The 17,530-nt window shown below is 41.5% G+C and overlaps 1 protein-coding gene across 1 annotated transcript in view; it reads right to left on the reverse strand.

Moving 5' to 3' along the window:
- Nucleotides 1-17,530, reverse strand: part of Apba1 (amyloid beta precursor protein binding family A member 1) — a 191,088-nt gene that overhangs the window by 128,369 nt on the left and 45,189 nt on the right. The window lies entirely within an intron of this gene.

Raw genomic sequence — 17,530 nt, forward strand, 5'->3', positions numbered from 1 at the left:
GAAAGTACAGGAGGTTAAAGTTGCCAGCATATGCCTGAAGCACAGTGTTATTTTTATGTACCACTTTAGAAAACAATGGAGCAGAAAACAAAGGTTTGACCATTTGCTGAAAGGAAATTTCGAATGAGGTCAATTTTTTCACACTCCTATTGGCTCCAATGAAAACCAAAGTAGATAAGAGGGTTAGGATTTTTTTTTAATTAAGCAAAATAAACAAAATTACTTTTCACAAAGGAAATCTTTTGTTTTATCAGCTTTTTCTCACCCCTAAAGAGCACATTACGAATAAGATTAGTCCAGTAAAGCTCTCTTAAATGACTTTAATTACCTTTCTCTTTTCTAACTTTCTATAGTTTCCAAGTTGAACTGAATGGCTTTTTTTGTAGTAGTAAGATTTGAACTTAGGGCCTCATGCTTGCTAGGCAAGTACTCTCTACCACTGAGCCACATCTTCAGCGATAGGGAGTTTTGTAATGAATCCATTTATATGTACCTGGCTTCTTGATCATAATCGCCCTTCTGCCACTCTACCTCCCCTCCCCCTCTCAGGTTGCTATGTTCCATTTTCCACACATATATACAAAATATTTTGTTTTTATTCTTCCTCTCTTCTCCTCCCCCTTTGTCTCTCCCTGTTACCAGTAAGGCATACACCTCAGACCAGGCATGTTTAACTTCCTAATCTATCTATCTATCTATCTATCTATCTATCTATCTATCTATCTATCTATCTATCTATCTATCTATCTATCTAAATTTTTATTAAAGTACATGTTAATTATTCAAGGGGTTTCATCCTGGTGTCTCATACATGCATATACCATTCTTCAATCAGAATGATTTCTCTCTCTCTCTCTCTCTCTCTCTCTCTTTCACACACACACACACACACACACACACACACACACACCCTCATTTCCTGTCTAGGTACACCCGCACTTTGATCTGTCTTATTCTTCTTATCATAGTACTGTGTGACAGACACACAGTACTATATCCAGCTTCTTTCTGTTGAAAGAAGCAAACTTTCTTGTAGCCTTTTCTGCCCAGGCTGACCTGGAAGCATAATCCTTCCAATCTCAGCCTCTGGCATGACAGATATACATCAGGACACCTAGCTATTGATTGAGGAGGGTCTCAGTGTATGTCCAGGCGGCCTTCAAACTGCATTTCTCTTGATTTCAGCCTTCCAAGCAGCTAGGATTACAGAATGCGCCAGTGGTAGCCGACTTGTTTGAATGCCTTCTTATCACACTTTCCAGGAATGGAGGAGTTGGATCTCTCTTCTGGCATTCGAGTCCATAGATGTTCTTCACTTATGTTGAGAAGTCTTGACCCTTCTCTTTGGCTTACCATGCTTTTAGACTGGTCCATAGGCTCTAAGTCTTCTTCCTGCTAGTTCTGTCCATTTCTTCCCTTGAACCAGGCTTGGGAAGAGACTACCTATGGCCCATTGTGGCCATAGCATGTGCTGCTCAAACGTCAATGTGCCAATGATCACTTGATGGTCTTTATAAAGCCCGTTCTGTTCCTGTAGGCTTTGACAAGGACCAGTGTCTCTATTAAGCTCTAAAGCGATGTCAATGCTACTGCCCTCACACTGAGTCACAAGGGGCTGAGGTGTAAAATCAACCCTAGGGCCCCTCTCCTCGGATAGCCAAGATGCCAAAGTAGCCCTTAGACTGAACGTACTCCTTATCCATCTGGGTTCCCTTCTGCAGAGAAGGTGGTTAGAAGGGTAAACTAAGAAATGTGAGAGAACCAGGGAATGAGAGGAAAGAATGCTGCCACATCACTGGCTGAGATAAAAAAGGAAGAGTGGATTAGGTGAAAATAACGTCATTGGGCATGATACGGTCACATGATTATGTGTGACTCTGGCTTATAAACAAATAAGTATCATAGTATAACATAATTGAGAATTCCTGGTGATCAGATGAGAAAAGTATTAGTAGAAAACTACTGCACCCCTGTGACAGCTCAGAGTTCTGAAATGGCTTCTTCCCAACATTTCCAGGTGTTTTCTGATAGGCAGGTATACCCAGACTCCTGAGATGCCAGGCACACAGTACTATAAATAGCTTCTTTCTGCTGAAAGAAGCAAACTTTCTTGTAAACTTTTTTTGATAGGAAGCACTGGGTACACATACTGCTCTGAAGGCTGGCAATAAGTAGGAATCATGATTCCTGGTTACTGGTGGTAGGCAAGTTACTTAATCTCTTTGGATGTAAATTTCCTCACGCATCAAATGCAATATCAACAGTTACAATTTAGTCACATGAATTAAATGAGAAATATAAAATGAAATTCTTAATCTACAGGCTGGCATAAAGCAAACACTTGATTCATGACAAATATTACAACTGCTCTTCATAATAAAATATGTTATACATACACATATTGTTACTTTTTCATTTTATTTTTGCCAGTCCTAGGGCTTGAACTCAGGGCCTGGACTCTATTCCTGAGCATCTCTGTACTCCTGGCTAATGCTCTACCACTTGAGCCACAGTGCCACATCCGGCTTTTTCTGAGTAGTTTATTGGAGATGGGAGTCTCATGGACTTTCCTGCCCGGGCTGGCTTTGAACCACAATCCTCAGATCTCAGCTTCCTGAGAAGCTAGGATTACAGGCGTGAGCCACTGGCACCCAGCTACTTTTTTCATTTTTGAGGTGATAACCCTCGCACTGATATGGTTAAAAAAACAAAAACAAAATCCAATGCTCAGACAATCTTTCTACCAAAGCTGCCATTGTGTATCTGGGTAAGCTTGCATTTGGGCCTGGGGTCTAATACAAAACCTACACTGTCACTAAATCAAAGGAATATATATTGAACATTTTAAATCTCCTTTCTTTTCTCTTCTAGTTTGGGTTCTAAGGAAATTTGTACTTACTGGGAATGTCAAAGCAGACTGATGAAACCACACGTAGGCCCTGCTTTCCACCTTCCTGCTTATTCTCAGATCCATAGTCAAAATGGCAGAAGCCTCTGTGATTGACTTGCCCAGCCCTGTGGCAAATCAAGGGATGTGTCACCCTTTTAAGAAATGCTTTAGTGGGGCTGGGAAGGTGGCTCAGTGGTAGAGCGCTTGCCTTGCATGCTCGAGGCCCTGGGTTCGATTCCTCAGCACCACATAAGCAAAAAGAAAAAAGCCGGAAGTGGCGCTGTGGCTCAAGTGATAGAGTGCTAGCCTTGAGCTGAAGAGCTGAGGGACAGTGCCCAGATCCAGAGTTCAGGCCCCACGACCGGACCCAAAAAAAAAAAAAAAAAAAAAAAAAAAAAAAAAGAAATGCTTTAGTAAAGCACTGGGCCATAGTGGCTCATACCTGTAATCCTAGCTACTCAGGAAGCTGAGATCTGAGGCTAGCCATTCAAAGCCATCGTGGGCAGGAAAGTCCGTGACACTCTTATCCACAATTAACTACTAAAAAAGCCAGAAGTGGAGCTGTGGCTCGAGTGACAGACCCCTAGCCTTGAGCATGGAAGTTCAGGGACAGTGCCCAGACATTGAGTTCAAGCATTAGGATCAGCACTCCTATCCCCACACACACAAAAGAAAGAGAGAAAGAAAGAGAGAGAGAGAGAAAGAAAGAGAGAAAAAGAGAAAGCGAGAGAGTGAGAGAAAAAGAAAGAAAGAAAGAAAGAAAGAAAGAAAGAAAGAAAGAAAGAAAGGAAGGAAGGAAGGAAGGAAGGAAGGAAGGAAGGAAGAGAGAAGCATTAGTTAATTATCAATTCATATACCATTCTTTGCTCATTGGCAGAAGTCTGATTTGCTCATTGAGAAGTCTGTGTCCTATGCAAGAAAGGCTAGGAGCTTGGTAACTGCTGTTTCTATTTGTATTCAACAGCATTTTGCTAATTTCTGGGTTCACAGGTGCTTTCCAGGTGGGTAAAGTCACTAAGTGTTCTCCAAAATACGGTTCACAGTAGCTGTATCCACACTGAGGTGGCCAGCGGTGGGGGGGGATGGTAACAGCAGGATGCTTAAAGAGAGTGCAACCATCAGAAGGGTCCGAAAGGCTTCTGTGTACCCCTTCACACATGCACGGCTTTAAACTGGTGCTGCAGTGATTCACGACTGCAGATGCCTCAAAGCCCCTGTGGGAAGGAGAAAAGACTCAGCCAGTGGGGCACGCGGCACCTCTCACCAATCAAGGCCATTTCCCTTTCTTCTCAGATGCTGGGTTTCTGCTGACTGCTGTTTTTAACCACTGATGTGGAACCCCCTCATTTCTATGCATCAGAATTATCTGTGCAGTCCTTATTATTTACGGATGTGATTCCTTACTATTTTCCTGCAAGTAACCAAGACACAAACTCACAGCTACCGAATATGATAGGAGTTTGTTTCTCCTTGACAGAAAATTCCAGATTGTGCCTGGTGTGAAAGCATGAGTTAGTGGGGTGAGACAGCTTCATGCTTTCTGCTCCATTTCCTCCAAATGAGTTCTTCTTAGCCTCTAGGTCCAAGATGATACTCCATCCGTCACCTCCCGTGTCTAAGCATGTTAGAAGGGCACACAACACCTTTTAAGAAGACTACCTCCTCTCCCAGAAGCTGTGGGCTGCTTGCATCTTATTGACTAGCTGTGTTCTGTCATGGTAGGAGATATGACCATACCTACAAGGGAGACTGAGCCAAGCAGTCTTCTCTATCCTGATTTTACCTATGCAACTCAACATAGATGCTTCTCAACTTAGGATGGATTTACACAAATCTTCTCATAAATGGAACATATTGTAATTCCAAAATGTGTTTGATACGCCTTATCAACCATCCTAGCTTAGCAGTAGAGTGTCAGTTGCTCACCCTCGTGATTATGAAACTGACAGGGCTGGGCGTTGGGGCAGGAGGCTCACTGGTGCTGTCCAACATTGTACCAATGCCTTAGCCCAGGAAAAGATCAACATTCAAACTTGGAAGTCTGATCTCTACCACTTGTGAAGTTGAATAATCGCAAGTCAAAGCGTCACCTGTATAGAAGTAAAGAGCAGATACCGAAAGACACAAATAATCATTCTGCCATAATCTATCTTCAGTGAGCTAGCCCAAAGTTTGGAACATCTGGTTTTCTCTTTCTATCTTCCTAGAGCTAGTAGATGTGGAAGGGATGTGGGGACACTTGGAGAAGGGACAATAGTGGCTTCCAAATTACTCACAGCGGTTGCAAGCCATTTGGTGGGAGAACAAATAAGTATTTACAGTGTAACTTGGACCTTGGCTATAGAGAAAAGAGTGAATGCATTTAGCACATTCTGCTGAAGGCATGAGGGGACAGACGCATTGCAGAACGATTCCCACTGACTTAGTTAAAAGACATTTAAGGTAATAAGTTTTGCCATCAGGAAACTGTACTTGACGCGGCACGTCTCCCTTTGCATGTGCAGGTACGTTAGGGATGTGGCTCCTGGCCCAGTTCTTCTGGACCTTTGACGGACGATCTGATTGAAGGGCGGCTTTGGGAAGCAGAGGGAATATGGCTTCCGAGGAGATACTCTGAGTCTCTGTGTCTTGAATGAGCTTGCACCTGGTGTGTGTTGAATGCGTATGGGCCAATGAAGACTTGAGTGGAGGGAACCAGTGGTTGGAGATGGATCTCTGCCTTGAGGCTGCACAAGAACAGAGATTTTGGAAGAATTGGGAACATAGTTTTCCTGTTGGGAGAGACAAAGGAAGTCCATATGCCCAGAGGAGCCTTGAGCCCAGAGTGAACAACAGAAGACTCTAAAGCTCAAAAACAAGCTAACTTGACCTTTTCCAAACTCTGTTTTAGTTTGTACTCCATAAGGTTATTACTAGTGCATTTTCTGCATTTCAGAGCTGTATCAAAGTCTAGTCAAATAATTAGTCTAAACTAGTCTGTATGTGAGGTGCTGAGAGAAATCAAACTCACAGACAGAAAGTTCTTCTACCAGAGTGGCTGCCAGAGGCTCAGAGGAGAGAGAGGCAGGAGAGAGAAGGAGAGAGGGAGAGAAGGGGGAAATTGGTTAAGTCGTTCAGTTGAGCAAAATGAAAGAGCTATGAAGCTGAAAGACTAGGAGAGCTGCACAACAATGTGAAAATACACTTAATTCCAATAAGCTACGTACCTAAAATGACAAGCTTTATGCTATCTTCTTTTTCCTTCTTGCTAACTCTGAGATTTGAACTCAGGACTTCACACTTGTCCTGCTTGCTACCACTGTAGCTATATCCCTCCAGCCTTGCCTTTCGCTGGTTATTTTGGAACGGGAATCTGTCAGCCTTTTCCACTTGTGTTTCCCTGAAACCACAGTCCTCCAGACCACTGCTTCCTGAATAGCTAGAAGTATAAGTGTGAGTCACTGGCAATTGGCTTTTGTTATCTATTTTACAATAAAAAAGAGCCTATGTATGTATTACATACTTGTAGATATTTAGTACAGATTAGAAAACTGCATCTCATTACAACTGTCAATATTTTCTAAAGTGTTAACCATAGCTCATCACAACTTTACAAGTATGAGCAACTGTGTGTGTGTGTGTGTGTGTGTGTGTGTGTGTGTGTGTGAGTGTGTGTGTGTGTGTGTGTGTGTAAATGCATGTACATACATGCCAGTCCTGGGGCTTAAACTCAGGTCCTGGGAACAATCCCTGAGCTTTTCTTACTTGAAGGATAGCACTCTACCACTTGAGGCAGAGCTCTACTTCATGCTTTTTAATGGTAGCTCCTTAGAGATAAGAGTCTCACAGACTTTCCTGCTTTAAGGGCCTTTAAACTGCAATCCTCGGATTTCAGCCTCCTGAGTAGCTAGGAATATAGGCATGAGCCACTGGCGCCCAGCACTAACCACAGCTTTAAGGCTTTTCTTACAGATGACTCATAATAGCCAGTGTCCCCTGTCATGTCCTGGGTTCTTAGAGGTCTTCCCAGCCTCCAGGTGCTGTTCCTATCTTATTCAACAAATCAGCTTCAAATTGCTCAGTGACCTACCTCTCACTGATGCTCTCCAAAGCAAAACCACTCACCAGGGCTCTCAAACCAACTCACCAGAGTTTGGTAATTTGAGAATTTCTACTCTCACGCTGGTGTCCACCCAAGGAAATGGTAAGGAACTTTCAATAAAATTCCCTTACAAAAAGTGTTTCTCCAGGTATGTTCCCAGGGCAGCATCAACCAGGAGTGTTTTAGAACAAGATTCTCAAGTGCTCAGCTGTCCTGTGAACCACAGTCTCAGAGGACCCAGCACTTCAGGAGGTTCTCATGAATGCAAGGGTAAAGACCACCACTCTCAGGGGCCCAACACCAGCACAGTCCCTAGATGAAGGACAGTCAAAAGGCCAATATGGGGCTGGGAATGTGGCTCAGTGGTAGAGTGCTTGCCTAGCATGCATGAAGCCCAGGGTTCGATTCCTCAGTACCACATAAACACAAAGGGACAGAAGTGGTGCTGTGGGTCAAGTGGTAGAGTGCTAGCCTTGAGCAAAGAGAAGCTCAGATACAGTGCTCAGGCCCTGAGTTCAAGCCCCAGGACTGGAAAAAATAGGCCAATGTGAATTTCCTTTCTGGGGCTTCATGAGTGTGTGTGTGTGTGTGTGTGTGTGTGTGTGTGTGTGTGTGTGTGTGAGACTAAACCCAGATGGCCAAAGGCTTACCTAGCCTGGTAGCTTCCTGAAAACATCTCGACTGATTATAGACTTATGTTACCTCCCAGAAAACAAGCCTAATTTCTCCCATTGACCAGAGACATGTCTAGCCAGCAGCTGCTCTCCTGTTCCTACTTGTGTGATTTGTTGTCTCCCTGGGAATGATCAGGCACAAATGTGATTACTATGAAAGTCAGGACTCTGGTCAGCTCCCCCTCTTCTACCTTCAAGGGAAGCACAAACAAGAGCAGGAAGAGCGCAAGCCTTGACCACCAGCATTTCCTTCCCAACTAATTAACATAACTCTGCAGAAATAAACTCGGTGCTACAGGCAGAAAAACCCCAGTTCAAATCCTGCTGCTGCCTCCTACTAAGCATGTGACCCTTAACCTTTACTTCTTCTGTAAGATGGGGACAGAGGGGTTCTTGTGGGAAGATGCAAAAGAACGTGTCCCAGTGGTCAGAGTGTGATGGAACTACTATCAGGATGTGTCCCTTTGGGACAAGCTTGTGCATCTTTAAAAGAGGGCTATCACCCCTATCTCTCTTAGAGAGTTGCTGCGACAAAGGAGATTAAATAATATGATCTAGTATACTTCCTAATATGTGGTAGAAAAAAAATCCCAAATGTTTAGAATACAAACAGTATTCTAAAGCTTATGGCTGTGTGTATACCAGATAACCTTATGATAATCTTAGGGACAAAAAGAAGACTTGGTAATTTGATAGTATGTAGAGAAGAGTCATATATTTTAAGAACAGCAAAAAAGGTTACTAGTTATTGAGCTATTCATATAATGTGAGCAAGATGTAATATTCATCTTCCAGAACAAAAAGTTTCAAACACAGAAAGTTTGCATACTCCCAAACCCCCAAAGACTCCCAAACTCCTTTTCTGATCAAAATTCAGTTTTCTTATTCCTATCAACACAGTTCTTCAGATTCAATAAGGATGACACTTCATATTCACATAAGAGTAAGCACTCTTTTCAAACTGATTTTGTGTCTATCACTTGTAAGAAAAGATCATACAAGAAAATCAACAGCAATAGAGGAATTCTATTTGACCTTGTACCCGAGGAATGTGGAAAACACCCTACAGCCTTCCGCTGCTGACTTGAAGCCTACATATAACCACCGGTTGGCAGTTATTAAGCGGCTAAATTACATGAATTTGGATAAATCCTTCTGGATTAGTTGTCAAAGAATAGTTAAATGTTTTGGGTGATGGCATTCATCTCTTTTGACAGATGTGGTCTCTGAAGAGTAACAGATTCATACGGACTTTGAACTGATTTAACCAGAGCATAGAAGAATAAAGGGGTTGGGAAGATGTGAGCGGAGACAACCTCTGATGGGGGTCTCTTGTCTCCAATAGTAACAGATTCAAAAGGCATCACTATCCTTTGGCAATACAGGAATCAAACAGTCCGAACAGACAACACTACTCTTGCAGCGAGAGAATGGAGTATATCTTTGAGATTCTATTCCAGCTATTTCTACCCCAATCTCCACTGTCCTACACTCAAGTGCTTTGCCTCACATGACAGGCAAGTCATATAACACCATGCTTTTAAAGGAACACGTGCTTAAGCAATTATGGCGTAGAGGGACAAGTGTTCATTAATTCGATCATTTATTTATCAGGCACCGACCATGACAGTGAGCATTCCTTCTTTCTCTCTGCAGTTGGGAGATGAAGATAATTAATGCCCCATAAAATTAACCTTTTCAACGGACTAAAGGTCAAATATGCACTGCTTGGGTCAGAAGAAGGAGTCCGGAGGGAAGGGTAGAGACAAGAAGAAGTAGGCAGGAGTAAGGAAGGAGAATATGATCAAAGTTATGCCACCGTCACCACTATTGCTTTCCAGCCATTCTAATCGCCAGCACAAACAAAGGTACTCACTAGCAGTCATCCTCTTTCTTCTTGCTCTCAGAAGAAACTAGCCTACAACTTCATGATTTTTTGAGCACCTTCTTGGCACTGAGCATTGCATAAGGCACATAGGGACAGACTGATGGTCAAAATAGGCTTTAAGTTTCCCTTCGCAGAGTTTGCATTCTAGTGTTTGCATGCATCTCACAAAATGAAAACGTATCACATTTTTAGTGGTACAGTGATACATACAAAAACCCAGAACAGAGTACGAGACCCCTTAGATGTGGTTTTGCTTTCAATGGTTACTGTTACTCATGGCCAATGGAAGTCTGAAAATATGAAACTCAAGTTTCCAGGAATACACAGCTCCAAAGATTTACATACCCTGCTATTGTGTGCAATATGAAAATCTCATGCTGTCTTGCTCAGGGCACAAATCACTCTTTGGCCCTGTGTATCCACAATATATATGCTGCCCTCACACTGGTCAGTCAACAATCAGATTAAACATTACAGTGCTTCTGTTCAAATAACCCTGAATTTCACTAAAATAATGGTGCCAACGTGTAAGGGCAGCGATGCTGGCAACTCAGATGAGCCAAGGAGACTTGTAAAAGGCTTCTTTGAAGCAGAAAGGTGAAATCTGCACATAAGGAAAGTCAAAAGTTGTATGCAGAGGTTGCTGAGACCTATGTGAGAATGAATATTCTCCCTGGAAAATTGTAAAGAAGGAGAAAGGAATTAGCACTCGTTTGGCTGGCATTTTGTAAACCCCAGTAGTTATAGGTCTCAGCACCTGGGAATGCAGACCTTGTGTGTCTCACACCACAGCTGGAGGAATGGTTACAGTTTTTGCCTGCAGAAAGTGCCATACAACAGCTGTAAAACCTTGGTCACAGTGTATTGTTACAACGATTCCATTTTATGATTAATCTTCGCTGTTAAACTTTGATTGTACCTAATCTATAAATTAAACTTGATCATAGATATGCCTCTATAGGAGAAAAACCCACTCAGACTACACAGTGCTAGTGGTTACAGAGATCCACTGGGGTTCTCAAAACATATTCCTGAAGATAAAGAAGGATTGAGTATGTTTAGTCAGGCAAACACACAAGATCCATGCAAATGTGCAAAACGGATTCAATCACCAGTCTTTGTAGTGAAACTTTTTCTAGAAAACAGATAATGTGCTCTCATTTTCCTCTTCTCTCTTCCTAGTTCTCAGGGGAAGTTGTAAGAATCAAAGCAAAGCAGCTAAGGAACAAGAAGTCAGAGGGGAAGCAAGGCCTGGCCTATGGGCAAGCTGGACAATTGGTTTCAGAACAAATCTCACCTTCCCTACATTCCTCCCTCCACAGAACACCATCTGCACCTAATCACGGGTGTCTGACAAAAGTGAAGTTATTATTCAACATATCAGGTTACACCCAAACTTTCTGAGCCCCAGTTGGTCAATGATGGATTTGTTTCAGGCAGAACGCAATAATGGAATTTTGCCCTTAATTATTTTTTGAAGAATGAGAATGTGCCAATTCTAGATGTTTACTGTAGCAGGATTTGCAAGCTGGGACTACCTGGAGGTGAGCAGCTCACATTGCAAAAAGTTTCACTGAAGTTGGGTCAATTACTTCTCTTTCAAGCTCCCTGTGATCTCAAGAGAGACATTACACACACTATACAAATGTCACTGTCTCTTTAGACATCCACTTTTCTCCATGTATACATTTGAACATAGGCCTCCATAAATAGAATTAGTGATGGAAGTAAACTCCACAAAATAGCTTTGTTTTGATCAGTAAGGGTCATAAGGCTATGTGTTTCATATAATTAAAGCACCCTTATAGTTTGTCACCACAATGAGAGGGAAGGGGACTTCATTTACAATTTAGGTATGACAGAAGACATGGCCTTTATAGTGATAGACAAGAGGAGACAGATGTGTGGTCACCTATGAGTGGCAGGAAGCTGGCTTCTTGCAGAGATTCAGTCTTCAGAGTGGCCCCAGAGCCTAGAGATTCAATTAAGATGGGATACTGCTAAATTACATTGCAGAATTATAGTTGTTATATTTTTTAAGTCTTGGAGCTAGATGCTGGTGGCTCACACCTGTAATCCTAGCTACTCAGGAGATTTAAGGATAGTGGTTTGAAGTCAGCTTGGGCAGGAAAGTTCATGAGACTCTTATCTCCAAGTAACCACCAGAAAACCAAAAGAGGAGCTATGGCTCAAAGTGGTAGAGTGCTAGCCATGAGTAAAAAGCTCAGGGACAATGCCCAGGCCCTAAATTCAAGCCCTACAATGACTACCACCAATGACAACAGAAGCCTTAGAATTGCTTCTTAGTATTCTCTGGAAAGTACTTAGTTATCTAAATCAAAAGCTTTTGTAAAACCAGTCCCAACATGATACAGAGCAGCACAAAGTGAGTATGGCTCCAAAAGAAATGTGTTGAGCGTCTAGTTAGTAAAGGCCACAGGGTGTTGGGTATGTACACCCACCTGAGTAAGTGGGCAGGTATGGTCAAGAAGAAAGGGGCTGGCAGAGCTTCTTTCCTTCAGAGAATGAGTAAGAAATGCTCAGACACACAATAATTGAGACACAAGTAAAGAAAAAATGACTAGCTCACAAGTAAAGAACATAACACAGACTGATTTTGGAGGAGAAAACAATAACTATCCTTTCCCCTGATAGATCAAAAACATTTCTTTTCTGATAAATCAAAGATATTACTCATTTCGGTGACACTGTTCACATGTGCAAAAAGAATTTGAGCCACAGGGAGCATTTCTCTGAAAGTAGGCTTCTGTACGTGAACAATGCTACTGACCTCCTTTCCTGTGAAAAATGTATCCCAGCTTCCCCAGGGCTAACTAAAAAAAATTATTATTATAGGGCTATAAATACTTTAGGTTTCAAGCTCTTACACAGCTATAAAATCAGTGGAAATTTACAACTGATAATATAAACAAACTCACAAAGCCACTAAAATCCAAATGAATCACCATATTAATTAATGTGTTAGGCACATACATTGTTGAAATTAAATTCCAGTACTGTAGCATGGCCTCCCTATTCTAGTGAATGTCATAATGATGACTCAATTCTCCAATTGCTCTTGCCTGCTCAGGTTCTATATACAGCGTTTACCATCACAAACACCAGTCCCATATGGTCATTTGATTGCTCTTGCCTGCTCAGGTCCTATATACAGCGTTTACCATCACAAACACCAGTCCCATATGGTCATTTGATTGCTCTTGCCTGCTCAGGTCCTATATACAGCGTTTACCATCACAAACACCAGTCCCATATGGTCATTTGGCCTTGCTTTGACTGGTGGACATCATTTACAATTATGTTCATTTCTGTCCTTGGAGCTGCTGACTGTGATAGAAAAGCTCTTTGATTCCACAGCACTAATCACCACATGTCATTGTTGTAAACTCTCTCAGCAATATGGAGCTTCAACTTTTAGTGATCACTTTCAATTTGTTTTTCAATTCATCATCAAGCTGAATGTCACTAGAATTGTAAGCTCCATGAGGTCAGGGATGTGGGCTTATGGTGCTGACTGGTGTCCTCAGTAATTAGCAGGGTACCCGGTACATAGTAAATCTGTAAGGCTGATTCCCATCCCCGCCCTGCCAGTCACTCACATACTCAGTGAATCAAAGGTTGAGGGAACAGATGGAAAGTTCTCAAAGAGGATTCTAGGGACCACAAGAAATATACCCACAGTCTCCTGAAATTTAAAGCAAGACCACAGGGCCAACAGTGCTACCAATAGGTCTGAAAACTGTACCTATGGATATACAAAGGAATGTACTTTTCTACTCGCTAATTTTATATGCACATCACTCTGAAAACAAGCATTGGTGTGCAAGCACATGCATTGGTCATCCTCAAGGACATCAGCATCAACAAAGCGGGCTTCTTGTCCATCAGCAAAGGATCACATTTGAGTAGCTAATCCTAACATGGCCAAGCTGGTTCAAGAGACAGGGAGAGAGGAAGGAAATAGAATGTATTATCTTAACACGTGCCACAGACCAGTGCCATTGGTGTATGAACTTGACATCTGTTTCTCAGATTGAATTTCCCCAAATCCCTAGGATGTGAGCTTTATTGTATCAACTGCTGCTCCCTAAAAGACGTGACACATAGAAATGAAGAGGACAGGAAAGCAAGTGCTAGTAAGCAGAGGATGAAGTGATTTCCGGTCTCAGAGGTAAAAGGATGAAAATTATACCATCCCACATATTCTTAAGAAACACAGCAGAATTTTACAGAAACCTCCAAATTCCCAGCCAGAAGTAGTTTGCTTTATACACAAGAGAAGTTGATCTTCCCAGAGGCAGAAACTTTCATAGTTACTCTAAGGACTTATATATACATATCTCCTGATTCAAGCTTCTGTTTTTTTTTTTTAATTGTAAAGATACTATACAGAGGGTTACAGTTACATGAGTGAGGTAATGAGTACACTTCCTCTTGAACATTGTTACCCCCTCCATTGTTTTCCCCCTACCATCCCCTCCCTCCCTCCCTTCCCCGAGGTTCTTTTTTTTTTTTGATTGTGATTAAGTGATTACATAATTTCCAGAATTTCACAGTATTGTGGAATAATGATGCTCATTTAAAGTCACAAGTTCATTCTAACTTTCCTGGAGCAAATTGTCTATCACAGTCTGTAATATATAACGGTGTTCACATGTTATATACCATATATGTGATCAGCCAAGCTTCTGTTTTTCAAAGCTCAGTTTTACCGTGTGTACTGAATTACACACTATGTAGTACCTAGCCCTAAATAAACCATCAGACTTCCTTCTTTTTGCTAAGTGCTTTGTGCCAAGTTTTGACATTCCCAGTAGAACGTTAATGGGACAAAGACTGGTCTGTGCCAACCAATGGCTCATGGGAGGGTAGCGTAACCAGGGTCAGAGCCAGCTGGGGCTTCCAAAGCCACTGTTGACTGCAATCTTGGGGTTGTCTCTTACTGGCTGTTTAACTGCATCCGTTTCTTAAAATGAGAAGCCTTAAGTTTGCTTATCTATAAAATGGGAGTATTATCAACCACTGTCTCACAGGTAGGGTCTTTGTGAAGTTGTGCCTATAAACCACTTATCATTTGTTATACAATAAGAACTAAATTAACATTAGTGATTCTTATTAGATTGTGCTGAGAAAATATTAGAACTAACAAAGTGGCATCCGGTGGAAACAGGGCATGTCTCCTATTTTTAGATCACTTTGATCATAACTGATTATCATGTTTACTTAATTGGAAGTGCATAATATTATAAACCACCCTACAACTCATCCTTTTTTATAAGCAGCAGTATTCCCCCAAGGATACTTAGTACCATATTTGGAAAAGAAATCACAGAACCTTTTTAATTAAAATAATGAACACTGTTGGCTGTAAACTCAGTAGTAAAAAATAGAAGTGTTTACCAAGGTGGAAACTGCTACAGTGATAAATTAATATGCCCACACCAGATTAGACACATCTCAACCCATCTGGCATACTTTTATTTTTTGCAAGGACAATTTTTAATCTATGCCAACATTAAGTTACTCCAAAGGGAGGGGGACAAGGAAAGGGAGCAGAACAGAATTATAACCAATACTTGCTACTATGACGCACGTCCCAAGAGAGTTAAAAATGACAATGGAGAGATGAAGGATGGCGACAGATTGGGGAAGGGACCGCTGCTTGGACAAGTCTTATATATTTAAGATACTGGCCCCCTTAAAGACAGTATTCCGACATGCAGCTTCTACATGCGCAGAAAAAGAGACACAAAGGAACATCTATAAACGCTGTTACCTTCCGCAGACCCCCGTTGGGTCCTCTTGTCCTCCTTAGGAGTGCCCATAAAGACATAGGAAGTAATTATGTGCAATTACCAAAAGCAAACTGAATTAAAGAGCACCCAGAACGAGAATTTAAGCTTTGGTCAAAGTCCCATCACGTACACTTTCCCAACTTTGAGTCTCAATTTTATGAGGTTTCCTTCTCTTCCTGCTACTCTTCCATAGATGTGGCTTTAAAAAATCACCTTTTTACCTTTATTTTTCTCTAGATACAATGTAATAACGATTACTAGCATTTAATGATCCCTTACCTTGTGTAAGTGGGCAGGTGGGTAATGTTTTACATGGTATAGACTTGCTTTTGTTTTCTTTTTGTGCCAGTACAGAGCCTTGATCGCAGGGTCTTGCACGCTCACTTGGCTTGTCTCTTTTATTCATGACTGACACCCTACCACTTGAGCAATAGCTCTAGTTCCTAGATTTGCTCTTAATCTAAGACACCTTAGCCATGTGTTGGCTAAGTGAGAGGCTGGGTAAGTGCTGTGATGAATATGAAAATAAATCACATGTCAGCTTTATTTGTTCATTCAACAATTTAAAAAATTATTCCTGATGTCCATTATACTAGGGAGTAGGGTGTGAAAATGATTCTGAATAAAAGAAGCATAGGAACCAGGAATGTAGCTCAGTGGTACAGCACCTCCTTAGTGTGCACCAGGCCCTGAGTTCAATCTCCAGCACTGAAAACAAGGAATAAAATAAAGTAAAATAAAAAGAAGCATAAGAATCATAATTCAGCTGGCTATGGTGGTGCACGTCTGTAATACCACTTACAACTGCGCATAGTGATGCACCCCTCCAATCTCAGATACCAATAAAGTTGAGATGGAGTTTTATGAGTTCCAGGCAATTTAGCAAGACCCTGTCTCAAAATAATTTCTTTTTGATAGTGCTGAGGTTTGATGTTAAGTTCTTATGCTTTCCAGGCAGGCTCTCTATTACTTGAGCCATGCTTCCAGCCTCAAAATAAAATATTTTTAAAAAGGGTCATGAATGTAGTTCAGCTGTAGGGTATTGGTTTAGCATACATGAAGTCCTGGGTGCAATTTCCAGCACTGCCAAAAAAATGAAAAGTTTTATAGTCTACTCGTTGAGTTAGATAAGCAAAAAGAATGAAAGAGAAGATTCACACACCTTTGAGATGGCATGGCTATACAGTGAGGTAGAATCTGTCAATTATATCGATTCTGGATAATTAATAATATGTCTCCTCCTGAATTCAAGTGTTTTCCAGTGTGGCAGTACTCAAAGGTAGATGCTTAAGGAGATCGTTGGGCCATGAAGACTCCTCCCTCGTGATCAGGATTCGCTGTCCTTATAAAAAGGGTTCAGGAAGGAGTCTCCCCCTTTGCTGCCTCCCCGCCGCCCAGCAGATGCCAGCACTCTGATCTTTGATGTCTCAACCTCCAGGACTGAGAAGAAGAAATTGTCTTTCTAAAGTTCCAAGTCAGAGGTATGCTTGCTATAGCTTCACTAAACTGACTAGGATAGTGGCTAATTGAGTATGCATGAATCCAGTCTAGTTTTGATCCTTGCCATCATAAACAAATAAGGATAGACTGTTCCCTGCACAGCAAGGAATAAATAATAAGTAAACCCACCCAGATAATGATACATATTTTCTGGAATCATGGGAAAATGCTGAGACTATTATTATTACCTCCATGTGGGAACTGGCTTATATTTCTACTCTCCTCTGAACCTTCACCACACCCCTGTTACTCGGTCATGCAACTGTCAGCAGCAAATAGTTAAGATTTAGAACCCCCTTTAAAAACAAAAGCGTAAAACTCACAAAATAGAAAATTTACCATCACAGCCATTTTTAGCTACAAAATTCACTGGCATTGAGAATATTCATAATGGCATCACTAGGCTTCCACTAAAACCTTGCTTTTTTTTGTCCATCAGATTGGTCTAGATGCAGCACAGTCATAAAGTGGCATGTCGAATCGAAACCCTTCTGTACAACTAAAGATCATAAATACAATAAATACAAAATTAAAAAGATCAAGTCTGAGTTTTGCTAATATACTTATGGCTAGCATTGCAACAAGCACATGCGTGCACACGCATGTCACATACATAGAGCATCACAGGACGAGCAAACACATCTTCACAAAGGCCAGCAGTGATTGTGCTATCCATCTGGA

The sequence above is a fragment of the Dipodomys spectabilis genome, unplaced genomic scaffold (assembly GCF_019054845.1).
Source record: "Dipodomys spectabilis isolate Male_0828 unplaced genomic scaffold, ASM1905484v1 ptg000241l, whole genome shotgun sequence".
In the NCBI taxonomy this organism is placed as follows: domain Eukaryota; kingdom Metazoa; phylum Chordata; class Mammalia; order Rodentia; family Heteromyidae; genus Dipodomys; species Dipodomys spectabilis.